The 19,259-nt window shown below is 41.6% G+C and overlaps 1 protein-coding gene and 1 pseudogene across 9 annotated transcripts in view; both read left to right on the forward strand.

Annotated features, from left to right (window-relative positions):
• The window catches only part of Bcas3 (BCAS3 microtubule associated cell migration factor), a 502,165-nt gene that overhangs the window by 252,603 nt on the left and 230,303 nt on the right, over positions 1-19,259 (forward strand). The gene's annotated exons all lie outside the window — the stretch shown is intronic.
• Positions 6-18,295, forward strand: LOC143274437 (large ribosomal subunit protein eL27 pseudogene; annotated as a pseudogene). Its single transcript, XR_013053066.1, has one exon. The product of XR_013053066.1 is annotated as a large ribosomal subunit protein eL27 pseudogene (transcript).

Raw genomic sequence — 19,259 nt, forward strand, 5'->3', positions numbered from 1 at the left:
ATATATATATATATGCAAAACAAAACTTACTTTAAGTGCTTACAGGTTTTGTTTTGTTTTTTTAAAAAGCCACTGAGGTCCAGGGGTATGAAATGACTGTTGCCTGTTGTTGCATCATGAGTGGTGTTTAGTCACTAGTGTACATCCGGGGCTTCTTTGCATCTTCCAGGACCTTGACTAGCACCTCAATCAAGACAACCTGGTTTGTATTCCAGAAATCATCAGGGTATACATGTGCGTGCGTGTGTGCATGCATGTGTGCGTGCGTGCGCTAGAAATTATCTGTAACACACACACAGATTCTTTATTTTTATTTCATGTTTATGGCTGTTTCTCTTGAGTGTATGTCTGCCCATCATGCATGCCTGAAGAGGCTAGAAGAGGACATCAGGTCCCCTGGAACTGAAGTTCAAGAGGGTCGTGAGCCACCATGTGGTTGCTGGTAATGAAACCTGGGTCCTCTGGAAAAGCAGCCAGAGCTCTTAACTGCTGAGCTACCTCTCCAGCCCTACACAACCTTCTTGTTTCTTCATGGCATCAGCCACCCATATATTTATACGCAAGATTATATACTGCGAACATCATAGCAGGAGAAATCCTATCAGTTCCACTCTCTCAGCCAGTGGCAAAGCTCTCTGATGACGTTGTGATGATGTCAGACTCTCCTCAAGTGACTCACCTGGGTTCACAAGCAAATCACAGGGAAACCTTTTAAGTTGTGAACACGTGTTTCCAGCTAGGAAATCCACTATTACAGATAAGGGCTCTCCACATGGAAAAGACTTCCCACTAAAGTAGTGATCACTCAAGGTCATATCTCTGTTCTGTCACCCAGTGGGAGAATGCAAACTAAAGAAATAGTCGTGTTTGCAGCTCACAGTTCCTCCTTCAAACCACGAGCCGAGAGCAGGGGAAGCAAAGTGACTCTGCTTCCCCGAGAAATATTAATTGCTTTTTCAAAATATGTGTTAAAGCTTTTAAAAAGCCAAATACGCACTGATTCTAAATGGAGCTGACACCTTGATCCTCCATTGTGGAATAACATATGAGTGAGGAGTCCCGGTGGACTGCCATGCCCTACAATATTTATTACTGTAAAGATCGCAGAGCTCTTAGCCACTTGGAAACGTGTAAAGGCCTTTCAGATCCCATCCTCTTGACTTGTGTCTTCACATGTTAAAGTTATGGCTGTTTTTTGTCACGTCATAGTGCCCACTCAGAACTAGTCTTCTATCTCATCCTCGGAATATGTAATAATACTTGGCTTTTCAATAAGTTTAAGAAATAATCCAGATATGAAAGTATACCTGAGTTGTATGTGGTGCACGCTTTTAACCTCAGCACTTGGGAGCAGAGATAGACATGTTTCTCTGAATTCAAGGCCAGCCTGGGCTATCCAGCAGCACCGAGCACACAGAAATACCCTGTCAAAACAAACCAAAAATAGACCTTAGACATACATTCATTTTTCATCCCCTGGCCATTGATGTTTAGCAACTCCTAGCCAGTTTTTATTCTTCTATTTTTTATATTTGCAAAATGGTAACTGTGTGGCTGATGTGTTCAAAATACTAATAAGCCAGTGGTCTCTGTGGTAATCCATCAGCTATTGTTACTGCTGGTGGAGTCCCACTGTGGTTTGCTTTAACACATATATTTTCAAGAATAATTGTGTGCAAGAACCTCCCGAGGCCTCGGATGTAGCTAAGTTGGTAGTAGAATGGTTCCCTAGCATGCAAAAAGCCATGGGCTTGATTCCCAGAACCAAAGAAACCATGCATGGTGAAAATAGAAGGTTTAGAAGTTCAAGGTCAATTTTATCTACACAGTGAATTCCAGGCCAGCCTGGGATTCAGAAGGCACTATCACAAAACAAAAAACAAAACAAAACAAAACCCTATTGATATATGTACATTAGTAGATGCCCGTTTAAAAATGAAAATAACTGGTTGTTATCATGAAAATTACTCCATAGTTTTTTATTAAACTTTTTATTACGTGTTCCGTTATTCATGAAAAATGAGTTGGTCTGGTTTATTCAATAAGATTAGTAACTTGCTTATAAGCCTTGAGTTCTGTGTTACATATTAAATTATGCATGCTAATTATGCAAATGGAACATAATAACAGACACCATTCATTTGATTGCCTGACAACAGGCTTTGCTGAGCATCTCCCTCATTCTTTGTGAAGTCTCATGCGATAGTGGTAGTGTTTGTTTTCCAGGTGAAGGAGTGGTTCAGAAATGTTAAGTACATCATGCCACTCCTAAGAAATTATAATTTACTTGCCATGAACATATTTTATATAGCTCTTCATTGAAAATGTTGTTAATACATGCACTTTTAGAATGGGCAGATCCATACTGTAAATAAGTGACTTCTTATAAATAGGTGTGGGTTTGATTCCCATTCCTACAGCTCATAAGAAACCACAACCACAGCTGTTCACAACTATCTGTAACTCTGGGTTCATGGATTTCACCTCTTTTTTAGCCACCAGGCATGCACATGGAAAGTAAATTCATGAGCTCACACATACATGTAAAAGAAAATAAAGTCCTTTTAAAAACAGTGCTAAATGCCTGTCTCCTGTGTTGTGAGAATTATTAGAATATGACAGTTAAAAGCTTCTGATTGTTGTTTAGGTGCCAGAGGGGCTCTTAAGTCTCTTCCTTACATTTCCACAATGATGGTAAAATACTGAAAGCTTTAATTTCTTATGCATACTCTATGTCTTGTGCACATATACTACAGCCTATTCTGTTGTCCCAGCCAATCCTTGAGAAAACACAGATATGGCAGCTTTTATGTGGCCCCTGGGCAGTTCTGTCCCAGAGCCTGTGTTAATCCCTATGTGATTTGAAGATGTGTTCCAATAGGAAGATACTGGATTTGAGTCATTTATGTTTTTAAACATAAACAGTTTTTCTCATCCTAAAACAAGTAAATCTATGAAGCCATTAACATGGCCAGAGCAGTGACCGCTCTCCTGATTCCCACTGCACACATTTCTGTATCTATCTTTGTAGGGACCTTGTTTATCCCTTCCTTCCCTCCACTCTGCTTCTGCCTACCTCCTTCTCAGTCCCTGCCTTCTGATTCTGATACTCTTGTTCCGTGACTTGAAGTGGAAGTCTCTTGAGGATGCTGGGTTTTCATTCTGGTCCCAAAGTGGACAGATTTCCCTGGCCTGAAAACCCTGTCCTGGCATGTGTTTGGCATTTGGTTTTGCTCCTGGGTGGGACTGTTGAGTGGGATCCCGGTGGTGCTGAGGCATCAATGCCTTTGTTCTTGCTCTGTGTGGCTATGGCATTAGCGGTTTCAGCTCTTGTTGACCCTGCTCTAAGCCAAAACTTTACAGCCTTTAAAGCACAGTGTGGAGTTTGCTTATGATACATTGGAATGAAAGAAAAAAAACTTCTCCAAAGTTACAAATGGTTTCATTTACCAAAATGACTATTTCACTTGGAAAGTTTTGTCTTTTCTGTAGAAATTCCAGGAGTTGGGTGGGCTTGGTGTCCTGTCTCACACTCCATCCCCACCCACACATTGGTGTTAGCAGATGCTAAGAGCTTTATTCCAGGTTTGGGGGAGGCAAAACCTTGAGGAGGGAATAATCAAGTCATACATTTCTGCTTTTATTTAAAGAAACATTTTGAAAATACAAATCTTTAGAACTTTTCCACTTTATATAACTGGATAAAGGAAAAAAATTGAATTGAAATGAAAGTGAGAAAGTAACCCTAGGATTGGTCTAGAGTGATGGCCTCAGTAGTGGCAGTTTGAGGAAACCTTGATGCTTCCTGAGAGTCAGCCTCACTACTACATCTTCTGTACCAATAGACTGTATCCCAGACGAAGAGTCCTGCTGTGGATATCGCTCTATATAAATAAAACACTGATGGCCAGTGACCAGACAGGAAGTATAGGCGGGACAAGTAGAGAGGAGAATTGGGGAAACAGGAAGAAGGGGGGGGGGGGAGATACTGCAGCCACCGCCAAGACAAGCAGCATGTAAAGACGCCGGTAAGCTACCAGCCACATGGCAAGGTGTAGATTTATAAAATGGGTTAATTTAAGATAAAAGAACAGTTAGCAAGAAGCCTGCCACGGCCATACAGTTTATAAGTAATATAAGCGTCTGAGTGATTATTTTATACGTGGATTGTGGGACTGCGGGGCTTGGTGGAACCTGGAGAGAAGCCCTCCAGCAACACCTTCATGCTGCTGAGATCTGTGCCTTGTGCATCTGCACTTATCTCACACTTGAGTTACTGGACTAACTTATGGTCTTGGTTACTTAGGATTCATCTTCGCACCATGACCTTCAAATTAGAAAGCACTTGTTGAAGTGTTCCAGCCTACTCTTTCAAGGCCTCTAAGTCTCTGAAGAAATGAAATGTTTCATATAAAAAAGAAGAAAACTTCTTTAAACTTTTCTCCTGGGCCTGGGGAGATGGTTCAGAGGTTCAGGGCACTTGCTGCTCTTCTATAAATCCAGGTTTGGTTCCCAGCACCCCTGTTGTGTGGCTCACTACCACCTGTAACTCCAGCTACAGAGCATCCAGCTCCCTCTTGTGGCCTCCATGGGCACCTGCATGCGCACATGCATATACTCATACATGCATACACAAGCTTCTGAGAAGTCCACTGTTACATTTTTGGGTAGCGTCAGTCCTTTTGGGCTGTGTCATAAAGACAGAAGTAGCTGAGGAATAGTAGCTTTGTGAAAATTTTTGTCAGCCTGTGTTCTGTAACACATAATTCCGGAGGCCTCTGTGGCTTTGCTCCCAGTCGGCTCAGCTGTGGCTTTTCATGAAGTCCCTGCCCCCATCTTTCTTGCTTTCCTTCTCATGAGAAGAAAACATTGAGTTGGGTGCCATTTAAATGTTCTCTACTAATAGTTATTGAAAACTGCCCTGCCACAGGGCACAGCTCCTTGGAACGCTGCCTTGTACCAGCCCAGTTTTCCAACCAGGTGGTTTAACCCAAACCTGAACTTCGCTTTCTTTAGGCCTGTAATTCTTTTAAACCAAATGATCACAGCAGAACTTGGGAGGAGCCTAGTTTCATGTGTGAGGTTTTCAATAAAACCTAAGTGGAGTGTGGGTAGAAAACCAAAGCCATGAAAAGCAGTGACTGCTGACACCAGAGGAAAAATCTACAGACCTCTTACACCTCTCGGGTTCAGTGTTGGGGCAAAATGGAACAGAGGAAGGGCTCTATACGGGTACCTAGGAGAGAAGTCAAGTGAAGCCAGCCTGGTTGAATTCATTTGCACATACTCGTGAGATTTTAGACTTATTATTTATTAGTGAATGGTGTGTGTGCACATGCCTATATGTGTTTGTGCTCCTTTAAAAGTTTTGGAAAATGCAGATGAAGACACTTTATAACGTTTGCGGCTAGGAATGCATCTCAGTTGGTAGAGTGCTTTCCTAGAATGCAGAAAGCCCTGGGTATGATGGTGCAGGATGTGGATGCCAGAGGATTGGGAGTTCAAGGCCACCCTTGCTTACATAGATAGTACCAACCCAGCCTGGGCTACTTGAAACCCTGTCTTTAAAGAGAAGTTTAGCATTATATGTTTGTTTTCTACTGTGTTTACCTAGACCAAAGAAAATGGATATACTAGTTTCCTTTGGGAAAAAGTCATTTTAGTTTAGAGATGTATTTGCTTTCCATTGAAGTTGAACATTGAAATATGTGTCGGTTATCCAGGTGTGGTGGTCCACACCCTTAATCCAAACACTGAGGCTGCCTGGTCTGCAAAGCGGGTGACGAGACAGCCAGGGTTTCATAGAGAAATCCTCTTTTGAAAAACCAAATAAGCTTTCCTTTCTGCTGGGTGCTGGCTGCTACTGTTGAAATGGGCAAGTTCATGCAGCCTGGGAGAGTGGTGCTGGTCCTGGCTGGACGCTATTCCAGATGCAAAGCCCTCACCATGAGTAACATTGATGATGGCACCTTAGACCATCCTGACAGCCATGCCCTGTGGCTGGAATTGACCGATATCCCTAAAAAATGACAGCTGCCAAGGGCAGGGAGAAAATTGCCAAGAGATCAAAGATCAAGTTCTTTGTGAAAGTTTATAACTACAATCACCTCATGCCCACAAGGTACTTTGTGGATAACCCCTTGGACAAATCTGTTGTCAACAACGATCTCTTTAGAGACCCAGCCCTGAAACACAAGGCCGGGGTGCAGGGGCAGGAGAGGTCAAGTTTGAGAAACAATACAAGACAGAGAAGAACAAATGGTTTTTCCAGAAGCTTCGCTTTTAGGTATATTTTTCTTCCCATCATTAAACAAAACAAAAAAGCAAAAAAGACAACAAAAAAGAAAAACCAAATAAGTAAACACTAATAATAGAATGAAATGAAAAAAGGATACATGTACTAGTTTACCATTGACCATTAGGTTTTGCTGTTGTCTTTCCCTGCTGATTTAAGATGTATATGTGGTGTATTATATAGCACACTTAGATATTATGGTGTTGCTGATGAGTCATGATGTGTAAAGCATAGAAAGAGATAATGAAGAGGGTATTGGAATCCAATGTTATTATTCCAGATATTATTATTCCAAATACATCACAAACCTCCTTCCATACCAGCTTTTTAATGACTGCTGGTTTTCTTGATGTATGTTCTACAAAGTATGTACCCTGCCCTCAATTTTTATTACCCTGTCCTATAAAGTTTGAGGCAGTAATCATTGGTGCTGTGGAAGTCACTGAGCACCTACTAAGGGAGTGATGCCCAGCCTAAGCTGGAAGAACCGTAGGAGGTGAGGTTTTCTTTCCTCCTCTGACTATGATCTTCTTAGATACAGGGAACTGACATTGGGAGGTGACTCCACCTGGCCACCTCTATAAGGTGTCACATTTTGTAACAGAACTGCCATTCAGAGGTTTCTGCTTTTCAGCATCAGGTACAAAGCTCTTTCTAGAACACCACATAGCTTTTTCCACTTAGAAATTAACGTCTGTAGATGAAAAACTGATTTTTCTTTTGTGGAACCATAGTGTCTAAATTGCATAGGCAGGAATTGTCCAGGCGACAGGTGTACCATGGCACCCAATAGAAATAAAGCCCCTTCTCCCACCGGAATCACGGCTGCTCTTGGTGGAGTGATACTATGTTACAGAGGCACAAGGAAGTTGACACTGGTCTACAGAGCACACAATGCCATTTTAACATGTGTAGGTTCATGTAGTTAATTAAAATGGATGTCATGTCACCACAAATACCTTCCTATGCCCCCTTATAACAATACTGTTCCCTTCCTCCCATCACTTTTAATTCCTAGCAACCACTTATGCATTCTCCGTCTTTATAATTTTATCATTCTGAGAGTGTTAAATAAATTAAATCATACCATATGTGACCTCTTGATACTTCCTTTTCTATCCAGCTGAACATAATGCCCTTGAGGTAATCTGAGTCGTTCCATATATTAATAACTTCCTTTGGCTTGGGTGGAGGGAAGCATGTGTTAGCATGTGTGGGGCCATAGGTTCAATCTTGGAAGACCCCTCCCCCGTTTTCCTCTTCATTGCTGGCTAGTATTCTGTACCATTGATGTACCACAGTTGGTTCACCTATTTTAGGGCCTTGTTGTTATTTACAGTTTATGGCAAGTTGAAGTAACAGTGCCCTACACAGCTACCTAAAGATTTTCGTTTGCCTGACACCTCATTGTAAGTGTATCTTTAATTTCACAAAACTGCCAAACTTTCATAGTGGTGGTATCATTTTCTGTCCTCATGAGAGCTTTAGCTGTTGAGTGGACACTTACTGAAATAAAGTCTTTAGCAACAACTGTGGGCACACCTTTCTTCTAACCCTGTGCACTTTTGATCCGTGATTTTGCAGCTTTGTGCTTACGGATACAGTGTTTAACTCACCTATGATGTATTTATCCGCGTTTTTTATTGCATTTCTTAGCTCTATTGTAGTTCTGTGTAGGGTACTATAAATATCTATTTTTCCTCCACAGGCTACCATTCAGTATTCACCAGTTTGAGTGATAGTTTCCCCTTTATGGCTCTTTCCTCTGCTATTTCTAATGTAGTTATCTTTAAAATTACCTTATATCAACTTGGAATGGCATCAGGGAGTGATGTCACACATAACTTAGAAGTTGAAACATAAGAGGAAAGCCTGTTTTATTACCCCTGATCTTTCTGCCTACTTCCCTCCTGAGGCTCCGCCTTGCTCTTTTCCTGTGTGTTGGGAGACCTTGTTTAGTTGTTCTTCAGGGAGTAAATTCACCTGATTTTTCTTCATCTGAGATGCCCTTCATGTACCCATTCCTGGAGGATGTTCCATTTGGGTGGGAGTTCACAGTCCACACAGTTCTTTCCTTTCAGCTGTCCAAAGATTGTTTGTTATATCAAAACATCACACATATAAATATGTACAATCTGTGTGGTTAAATATAAAGCATTGAAATACATATCTGCCATTCCCTTTCTCCTGCTCTTTCTGATGAGGGATCTGATTATGTTCAGAGTGTGCGCATGCTCATCATGTTGGCTTGCCCTCTGCCTCCCAGCTTCAGAAGTTCAGTACTGGGCTGAGGATGTGGTGCAGTGGTAAGTGCTTGCCTAGCTTACACAGCGCCCTGGGATCAATCCCCAGCACAGTCACAAAGGAAAACTAATAAGCCTAATTCCTTCTAATGGGCTTCTTGTAGGGGGTCTGTTCAGCTTCTTCAGTATGTAGATTTGCATCTGCTTCAAAGTTTGAATAATTGTCCATCATTGCTTTTCTAGAATCTTTTCATCCTTCACCCTTCCTTAATTCCTGACAGACATGTAAGGACTGTTTTCTCTCTGTTTTGATTGTTTTCTTGTTGTTGTTATTGTTGTTCTGTGTTTCTGTTTACCAATCCTTCCCAGTCTCACTCTATTCTGCTGGCCTGGGACTCCTGTGTTCAGTGATTCTCCTGCCTCAGCCTTCCAAGTTGTTGCCACTATGGGTACGTGCACTGTTCTCAACTCCCATGGTTTTTGTTTTATGGGGGTTTTTGTTGTTGTTATATCTTTTCATTCTAAAATGTCAAAATGTTAATGTATGTTTCTTCTTCTCTACTTCATTCTCTCTGGAGAAAGAGTCTTGACATGTAGTTGCAGTTGGCCTGGAATTTGCTATCCTCCTGCCTCAGCTTTCTGAGTCAAGAGATTACAGTATGTGCCATCACACATGACTGGGTGAACTTTTGTTGATGGCGGTCTCCAGTGTTCATCCGTTCTAGAGGATAATGTCTCAGGCCTCTGGTGCTGCATTTTGAGGGAGCTATTGTTTGTTGGTCTCTTTTCCCTGTTTTGTTTCTTATTCTATATTAACCCGACAAAAGTTCAGCAGTGCTTTGAAACACTCTCCTGAGTGTTGGCAGTCTGTCGGGTACTTCAGTACTCTTTACTCTTAAATGATGCTTGGCTGCCAGTCTCCAGACGCAGCACTTCACACTAAATAAGACTGACAGGGAAGTGAGGCGGAAGCCATTATCTCACCTTTGTGCACACAGCCTGTGGCCTTTTCGTGTTTCATAATAAGCAGCATCAGCACTGAGGAACTTTCCAACACCTATTGACAGCAGCATTTCCCTGATTCAGTCTGAGCAAGGCTGTTACAAACTGGTGACCTTAGATGGACAGTCGGAGCATAAAAAAAAGAGAACGATGCACAATCTCATATCAATGGCTATTCAGAAACCCCAACCACAGTACTAACCAAATCCAACATTGTAATAAAAGTCTTATCTACCATGATCAAATATGATTTCCTTCATATTTCCTGTGGACTGTAATATATTGCTGTTAGTTGATATAATAAAAATGTACTCGCAATGCTAAAAAGTCATTTGATAGGATTAGCACTTCTTCCAGTAAGTTACTGAGATAATTAGGAATAGAATCATGTATTCCTAATGGCAATCTGATATATTAAATCTCAAACTGACATTAGATTTAAAGGGAGATTTGTTTGGAATTCTTCTTTAAAAGCATAAGAAAGCCAATCATATGCTGAGAATTATTATATAATTACTGTGGGTGTTCCAGACAGTGTATTAATATAGAAAACATAAAGGATCCTGGAGAGATGGTTCAGTGCTTAGTCATTCACTGCTCTTGTGGAGGACCTGGATAGGTTTCTAGTATCCACATGACATCCCACAACTATTTATAACCCCAGTTCTGGGGATCTTGTGCCCCCTGTTCTGTGAGGATCTACACACACACACACACACACACACACACACACACACACACGGTGCACAAAAACTCATGAAGTTACAACATACACATAAGTAAAAAATTATTAAAAAACAAAAGATAAAACTACAAAAACCATCATTTGTAGACAGCACTTTTTTAAAAAAAAATTATTTATTTACTATGTATATAGTGTTCTGTCTGCATGTATGCCTGCTGGCCAGAAGAGGGTGCCAGATCTCATTATAGATGGCTGTGAACCACCATGTGGTTGCTGGGAATTGAACTCAGGACCTTTGGGAGAGCAGCCAGTGCCCTTAACCAGTGAGCCATCTCTCCAGCCCGAAAATTATCTTTTTTTTTTTAAACCTTAAATTTCAAGACCATCAATTTTTAAAAGCTTATTCACTGATCTTATCCACATTTTTTTTCTTTTGGTTTTTTGAGACAGGGTTTCTCTGTGTAGTTTTGGTCCCTGTCCTGGATCTCGATCTGTAGAGCAGGCTGGCCTTGAACTCACAGAGATCCACCTGGCTCTACCTCCCGAGTGCTGGGATTAAAGGCATGTGTCCATATTATCACTGTTTCCACTTAGGACTAGATATCTAATCTTTATTATTTCACCCGTGATTAGTAGAGGAAGACCATCATTCTTAGGGATGATCCCGGGAAAAACAATAGGGACTATATAATTAAACTTTATATAAGTTATAATTGTATGCTTGTTTGTCTTAGCACTTGAGAGGTTGAAACTGGATGATCATGAATTAAAGGCCAGCCTGGACTATACAGTGAGTTAGAATCCAACAAGCCAGACAACATAAACGTCATAGAGTTAATATTTCTGTGATGAGCGCCATGACCAAAAGAAAGCTGGGGAAGGAAAGGGTTTATTTCGTATACATATTCCAAGCTGCAGTCCACTGAGGGAATTCTCGACAGGAACTCAAACCCCACGGGAGGTAGAAATGGAGGTAGGAGCTGACATATAGGCTGTGGAGGGGTGCTGCTTACTGGCTTGCTCAGTCTGCTTTCTCACAGAACCCAGGAGCACCCGCCCAAGGATGGCACCTAGTGGCCTGGTCCCTTCCACATCAATCACTAATTAAATGGTGGCACACGCCTTTAATCCCAGCACTTGGGAGTCAGAGGCAGGAGGATCGCTGTGAGTTCAAGGCCAGTTTGGTCTACAAACCTAGTTCCAGGACAGCCTGTTACACAGAGAAACACTATCTCAAAAGAAAAGAAAAGCAAATGCCTTAAAGGCTTGCCTACAGCCTCTTATGGAGGCATTTTCTCAGTTGAGGTTCCCTCCTTTCAGATGACTCTCGCTTGTGCCAAGTTGATGTAGTGAGCACAACAGAGGACAGACACCCTGTCTCACATGAGTAAATATAAAGAAATGCTCACAAACACAGTATCTCTACAGAGTAACAGATCCATGTAAAGTACGTTCTGAATATGCAGGCTGTGTGTTTTTTAAATGCATTTAGAGCTTTAATGCAGTCCTTATAAAAATACCAAATTTAGAATTCTGTTAGTCTTCAGCGCATCTGAAGATATAAGTAGCCAACAGTTGCTAGCATGATAATGAAGAGGACATTTACTTCCCAGCCTTTAATGTCAAATAATTTCATTTACTTAAGAAAAATAAAATGTGCATTAAAAAGTTCATAAGCTCATAAGACAAAAGACTGTAGCTTTTTGTGAAATCTCCTCAGAATAGAAATTTAAATTTAAGAATGAATAAATTGTGAGGTTTGTTTTTAACATGGTGTTATTTGCAGACCATTTCTTTGCTTTTCCTTGAAATTGAAAATAATCAACAATCCCTGGTGTCACACACACACAGCTCATCCTGCGTTAGTGTGAGCTGATTGGACTGTGCACCTCTGTACTCTAGTATGCCCACACCTGGAAGGCTAAAACAGAAGGATCACAGGTTCCAGGCTGACCTGAACTGGGTATAACAAGACACAAGCCAAATTTTAAAAGTGAAGTAAAACTTCTTGCTACTAATATATTTTTATTTGTTCCATTATCTATCTCTAGTTTTTTTCTACATGATATACATATAATATTATTTTATGTGGGTTCTCATAGCTATTATTAAAACAATTTACATTTGTTTATTTGTGTGTGTGTTGAGCGGCAGACTTTTGCACATGAGTGCTGTGCGTGCAGAGGCCAGAAGAGGGCATTAGATTCCCTGGAGCTGGAGTTACAGGCAGTTGTGAGCTGCCTTATTGATATGCGTGCTGGAAACACACTCTTAGCCACTAAGTTCTAGGTGTCCCTTTTTCCCTCCACATTTAATGTGGTCATGATTTTAATAGCCAAAAATCGTGAATGTTACTCTTCCAGTGACTCATTCCGAATGGACAAATTTTGGTGCTTGAAATGGCTCGGTGAGTAAGGAAAGCGTTAGCAGAGTCTGATGTGGCTTGAGAATTGCAAGTTGAGCCCCGGAGGCTCCTTTTGGCTTTGAGCCAGGTAACAAAATCTTCCGTTGATTCCTATGTGCAGACACTAGCTTAAGGGAAAGTATAGTGGACTTGGAAGCATCCTTTGGCTGTTGGCTGGAATAGCCGTGTGAGGAGCTTCCTAAGATGTGAGGCCCTGAGGGAGTTCTCTGAGTACATGCATTTTCACACATCTGCACCCGGCCAGGCCCCAGTGTGAGCATTAGTACTCAGGAATGTGGTGTGGACCGGGATGAGCTCTGCAGGATCTTGGCAGGTCAGGACAAACATTATCTTGCTCCCATATGTTTTTTTAGGTCTTAAAAGGGAAACCATACCCATTTCCTTAAACTGACATGCTGAATTTTCCCAAATACTTCCAAACCACTCTCAGTGAAAATAGATTTCAGAACACATATATGACACTCATGTACAGCGTCTTTCATCAGTACTACATTGCAGACCAGTGGCAGTTGGAGATCACAAGCAGTTTGCATTTATGTTTAAAATGCAAAACATGGCCTGACAGATGGAGACTATGAAGGATGGCATGTTCTGAGTCAGTCCTTTCTGCTTTTTCTTCTTGACATCTCCTGAAGTGCGGTATGTGCGTGCAGCTTCCCAGGGATGGTGTCCTCCAGGTGGACACACCTCTCAGCATTGTAGCTGTATCTGATATTGATCCCACATGTGCAGTATGAAAACTGCTAGGATACCCCTGTGAGGCCGAAAAGCTCCCACTTTCCTCAGTAATGATGACGCAGGGTATATGAAGAGCGTATCTGTTTTTTATCACTCTTGAACAAAGTCCTTTCCACAGGGGGCTTGACATACAGTAGGCACTCATTAAATGTTGACTGACCCTTCTCCTTAGTCGTTCGTGGTCCCTCTAGAGAATGATGCATAACCTACCCATTAGTTGGGCTTCCTCCTCTGCACGTTTATTATTAGAAGCTACATAAAGAAACAGCACCTGTGTCAGCAACTTCAGGGGCCATGTGTCAAGGGTAGCAGTAGTTCGGCTGATTGTCACCGACATCAGGGTTACGGCGCAGCTCTCCTCTCATTCTGCTTCACACCCCGGCCCTCCTGAAGAATTGAGTCCTGGGAGTCATCTCTAGTCACTGTTTGCAGGTTTTATGAATGGATGTGGTGGTGGATGTGTGTGAATTTACATGTGTGTAAATCCTGTACAAGTAGTTTTCAGTCTTTCCGATGTTACTGAGAGCTTGTGTCTGAGAATGTGTCCCCTCCCTCACACATCAGCACACTCAGTCTAGAGCAAAGTCATACCTTTGACCTAGTTTCTTTCACATTGTTTTGTGTTTATTTAATACCAGTGGTTTCCTATTGCATTATTTAGATAAAAAAAAAAACATTTCTCAGGGCATAAGACCTCAGATTTTGTAGCACAAGTGGAACCAGTTATTTATTACTATTACTAGTTCATTATTAATTTAATAATTCAACAATCGTTGGTCTTGGGTTCTTTGTCCTGCCATGTTTAACCACCAAGGTCATCTAGTTTCCTTGGTCTGAATTTACCAGTCTAGAAAAGAAGTGGTTATAATCTAACAACATACCTTTTTTTTTTCTTTTTTTTTTTTTTTTGAGACACGGTTTCTCTGTGTAGCTTTGCGCCTTTCCTGGAACTCACTCTATAGCCCAGGCTAGCCTCCAACTCACAGAGATCCGCCTGACTCTGCCTCCCAAGTGCTGGGATTAAAGGCGTACATCACCAGCACCCAGCTTTTCTTGGTTTCTTAATACTGTTTAGAATGCTACTGTCACGTTCTCGACCATCCTCGGAGATCTTTTCTTTTGTATCTCAGTTCTTTATATCACAGTTTTTAACGCTGGGGCATCGGCTCTTACAAGCCCTAGTTTATTTGGGGTTGGGAGTTAAATGGGGGTGGGAAATTATCTTCATTCTACTTGATTTTTTTTTTAATCTAGTTTTCTAGTTTTTAAAACGTGAGTGATTTTTAGTCCTTTGAACAACATGGTTATAGTTCATTTTCTGTATGTTGCTCAGCTTCACCGAGCTGCCTGCCAAGTGATCCCAGGTGTGGGGTTGCAGCAGGTAATTTCCTCACCAGTAAGGTACAGATGCTTTCTGTGTTAGAAGATGCTATCGGCTCACCTGGCCTCTAACCGACAGAGAATCCTTTGTTTATTCATTTAGTAGGCAGATTAACCCTAATGAATATTGGCTTCCTGGAAATAGATACAGGTGACAATGGCAGATCCAGGAGTGGAGAAGAGGAAGACAAATTCCCTTTTCTTTCTTCACTTACAAATAATGGTGGCTTTCATGGGAGAGTGTCTTAAATGAGAAAGGAATGCAAAATATTTGAACTCAAAATGTAGATTTAAATAATCAGCCTTCAAGTTTTCATTTGAATGTCTTCCTATGTATGTTCTTTTCAGAGTTGAAGACTTTCTGATTTTGGAAAACAACTTGAAAGTTTTATATTTTCAAGATTTTTTTCTCCCCTAAGATACGTCATGGTGTTTTCCTAGGTTGGCCTCAAATGTTTCACATTTACATGAAAATACTCAAACGCTGTCTGCCCATTTAGGCAGAACTGTTCAGTTGAGCAGGAAACTTCATCCCTAACACGTTCTTGTGTTTAGGTATTTGTGTGAACTAGAGATGAGTAGCATCCAACAGCCTCTCTGCACACAAAAGAAAAGTGTCCCATGTGCTGTGCTTTTTTCCTAGGGTGCACACAGCCTCAGTTACATTAATCTGTTTTCTCAGAAGCATGGATGAAGCTGATATAGACATCAGAAGGGTATTCATAAAAATATACCCCGAGTCCCTAAAAGTTCACTCAGCTATGGAACACTGAAAGAACACTCTGCTTTGTTGTAGCCCTTAGTGATTTTTGCAAAAGTCATTTTTATTATGTAGTTTCGTGGATATTTGCTGTAATTCCCAGTAACATCTGAAGAAATGCCATGTTTGCAAACGCAGCTCTTAGGTTTTGCTGGTGAAGGATGGCCCTTTACAGCATTTTTCTGTGAATGGTTTGGGAGATCCATTATTCCCAAGGCAGGAATGTAGAGGCACAGATGTAAAAATCTCTTTACGCTCAACCAAACCTTTCCAGATCTTACAGCTATGATTTATTCTACACTCTCCAAAGACTTCCAAAATGTCTTCTTTTACATAACTTTATCCATTGGAGGAAAAGTTAAAATTCTTGCCCACTCCATGCTCTATGCTGGAGATGTGCTTTTCAGGATGCCTGCTACAGCTGGCTGAAAAATCTTTAGAATTTCAAGGAAGAAGTGGAAAAACAAAGTTCACCTTTCTGTGAAGGTTTAAAATTTATGAATTCTCCTAGTTGTAGGGGTTGAGATTCTGTTTGACTGGTCTTATGGAGAATTCTGTATATTGTGAGATATGTATGGAGTGGAGGCAGTAATAAATTCTGAATGAATCTTTTGGTTTTTACTTAAGATTACTTTATCCTTAAAACTAATGTTTCCATAACCTCTGACCAAATGCAGAAGATCCAGCATACTTCCAAGGGTGAGATTTTCCCCTTGCTTTTTGTGAGCAGCTTAACTCAGCCCAGTTGTGCAGGGAACTGCCTTGCTCGTGGGGGCCCAGATTATCGCAGGGCCAAAGCACAACCCTTTAGTGAATCCTCACTATTATTTACCTCCTAAGGTCCCGAGGAGAGAAAAAGAAAGGAAGGTGATTGTGTCCCATCATCTTTGAGTAAACCACTGCCTTAGATTAAATGGCTTTCTCCTCCTCCTCCTTAGTGAAAAACTGAAGGACAACAGTCATTATACGATTTTGTATTTTAAGTATTTTCATAATCCAACATAAATTGGCCCACCCAAGGATTATGTCTGTCTTGTAAGATGTGTTTATATAGTCATTGGGTGAAAGATTGCAGAAGTTGAACCACTGGTTTTGAAAGTTGAGCCAGACCAGGGAAAATCAGGATACAATTTGGCACTTACGGAGACGAAATGATTTCCTTTTTAGCTGTTGATTTCTACTGGGAAATGTATCCTTGGACTGAAAATTGCATCCGGAAAAATGTTTATGTAGCGTTTTTCAAGTGACTGATTATTCTTCTAACCTTTAACATGAACTGTGTCTAATTTTGGTCTCTTAACTCTTTCAGGACTAGGGGCTTTTCCTTTGTGAGAAGCATTGCAGATTCATTTTATCACTTTGGACATAGAAGCATGTTACTTACAATGGTACCAAAATCATCAAATGTGTTAAGATTCTGGGCTGTTTTCCCAAGCAGATAGTAAAACACCCTGTGTTGTCCTTTTTTATCACAGGCCCTGTGGTTTTCTCTTCTGGCAGACCTTAAGAGACTAGGTCAGTCTGCTTGAACAGCCACATCTCCTACACTTGCCTGTCTCACCGTCACACAGGAGGTCGAGGTTGCTTGGCATTTTCTTGAGGGGTATTTGATCCGGGTTGTTTTGACAAAGTTCACAACTTGCTGCATTTTTCTCTCTTGCACATTCAGCGACCTTTCTGGCTAATCTCTTGCTAAATAATGTCTATTTCTGGTTGTTTCTCTATGCAAGACCTGGGTTGATGGAAGATTTAGCATTGAATTACCTCAGACAACCATGGCAGGGTTGTCTTGGTTACCATCTCTGACCATAGCTCCTGCTCAGGTAGTGATATGCAATGAATATTTGCAAGTTACATTTTCTACTTATAATTAATTCCTCAATTGCACTGACCCCATAATCTTATCATGATATCATATCATTATCATGAGTAGCACAGCAACAGAAAATTCTGTGGGAGATAGGATTGGAGCTTGATGGGGATTGGGAGACCCAATTGTCTGACATTCCCAGAGATGGAAATTAACAAGTGTTACCATAGTGAGAGTAAACTAGTCCCTTCTCTGAAATCTACTAGTGTCCTGCTCAAAACATTTGGGATAGTGGAGGATTGGGGGCCTTTGATTAGGAATGTTTAATCAGTTAAGCCTACATACACATGTATGCGTACCCAAAAGTAAGTTACCTCTGAGGCTTGAGCATTTCAAATGAGGACTGTTTAAGCTGGCGTGTCCACCATTATCTCAAACTAATGCTTAGAACTTGATTAAGTGTTCCTCCCCCCTCCCTCCCTCCTTCACCCCTTCTCCATCCTTTTCTCTTTTTGCTTTATTGTAAAAGAGACTAAAAATGAGAAGAATTGTATTGAAAATTACGCATTCACACACACCCTCTTGCTATCTGAAAAGGATGACTTACGAAGCATACTCCTGAAAATCTGACTGTGCCCAGGGGAAGTCCTTCTGGTAGATAGCCCTTTGAAGGGAAAATCTGCACTGCATTTATGTGGCTTTGGACAAGATATCCCACAGAGAAACACCACAATTCCCACTGAGCTTGGAAAATGTGATTAAGGAATTTGAATGTAATTACCCCAAGTTTGGCTTTTCTTTTAAAGAATTCATTCATTTTAGAGATTCCTTGATAGTGTAAATCTGACAACTGAATCCGTTTTCCTTTTGGAAGTCTTCCACCAGTCAAGCGTGAGTCAGGGATGAGTACAGAGAAGCAGTCCTGGAGGAGGGTGGCCTGAGCAGGGCCTGCTTGGACTCCACGGCTCAAAATGGGCAAGTGGGGGTAGTGGGGGTGCAGAGCCTCATCCGGGTCCCCAGCTTGACTTGGATGATGTACAAGATAATGAAGTGCGGAGGGTCTGGGGGCGCCAGTAGACATTCAGCCAGATCATGCCACATCCATTTGGCCCATCCAGCCATACAACTGGAAAGGTGTCTGTATTTCAGAGACAAAATTTGATAAGTGATGGACAAACCCTTCAGTTCTTCTTTGTCCTGAGTCACTTGACAGCCATAGAGAGTCCTCAGCGCTTGAAGAGAGAGCAAGTCAGCCAGTCTGCAGAGTCTGGCGGACAGGCTCTCTTAGCTCCTTTGTGTTCCTGTGCGCCTGCCTGTCCTGTCAAACATCTGGAAAGCAGTGTGGCTGCAGACTCCTCCCTGCAGGATTGTGCATTTACATCATTGTGCTAGCTGCTACATTTCTTTTCTTCTTCTTTTTTTTCCCCAGGCGGGGGAAAAGGGCAACTTTTGGTCTGTCACAAGGTCAAGTGATGATTAGTGATTCCGTCTCCCCTAAACACATGGCTTGCCCAGGAAAGCTAAGTCAGTTTCCAAAAATTTGGTAACCATTAGAGTGCTTCCGAAGTCACTTCCGGATGTCAGGCCCAGGGTGGAGAGCAGCCGGGGCTGTATGGAGTGCTTGCCAGTTCTCCAACGAATGGATTCGGGTTGGCAGCTGATTGAGCCAAGGAAAGGCTCACGCAAGTGCGGAGCTGGACAGGAAGCACTTTTGAAAGTTCTCTTGTGATAGAGATCATGAGACCAGGCAAATAGCTGTGAACTCTGTGCTGCCTAGGCCGTGTCGTTCTCTGCTGGGGACCTGCGGGTAGAGAAGAGGAAAGGGGGGTGAAAAGAGCTACAAGGCCTAGGACATTTTCTGGGGAGTGTTAAAAAAATACTAATTTCTTTCCAGTAGAGGACCTTAACAAATGATTGGTGT

Source organism: Peromyscus maniculatus, chromosome 8, assembly GCF_049852395.1.
Source record: "Peromyscus maniculatus bairdii isolate BWxNUB_F1_BW_parent chromosome 8, HU_Pman_BW_mat_3.1, whole genome shotgun sequence".
NCBI lineage: Eukaryota > Metazoa > Chordata > Mammalia > Rodentia > Cricetidae > Peromyscus > Peromyscus maniculatus.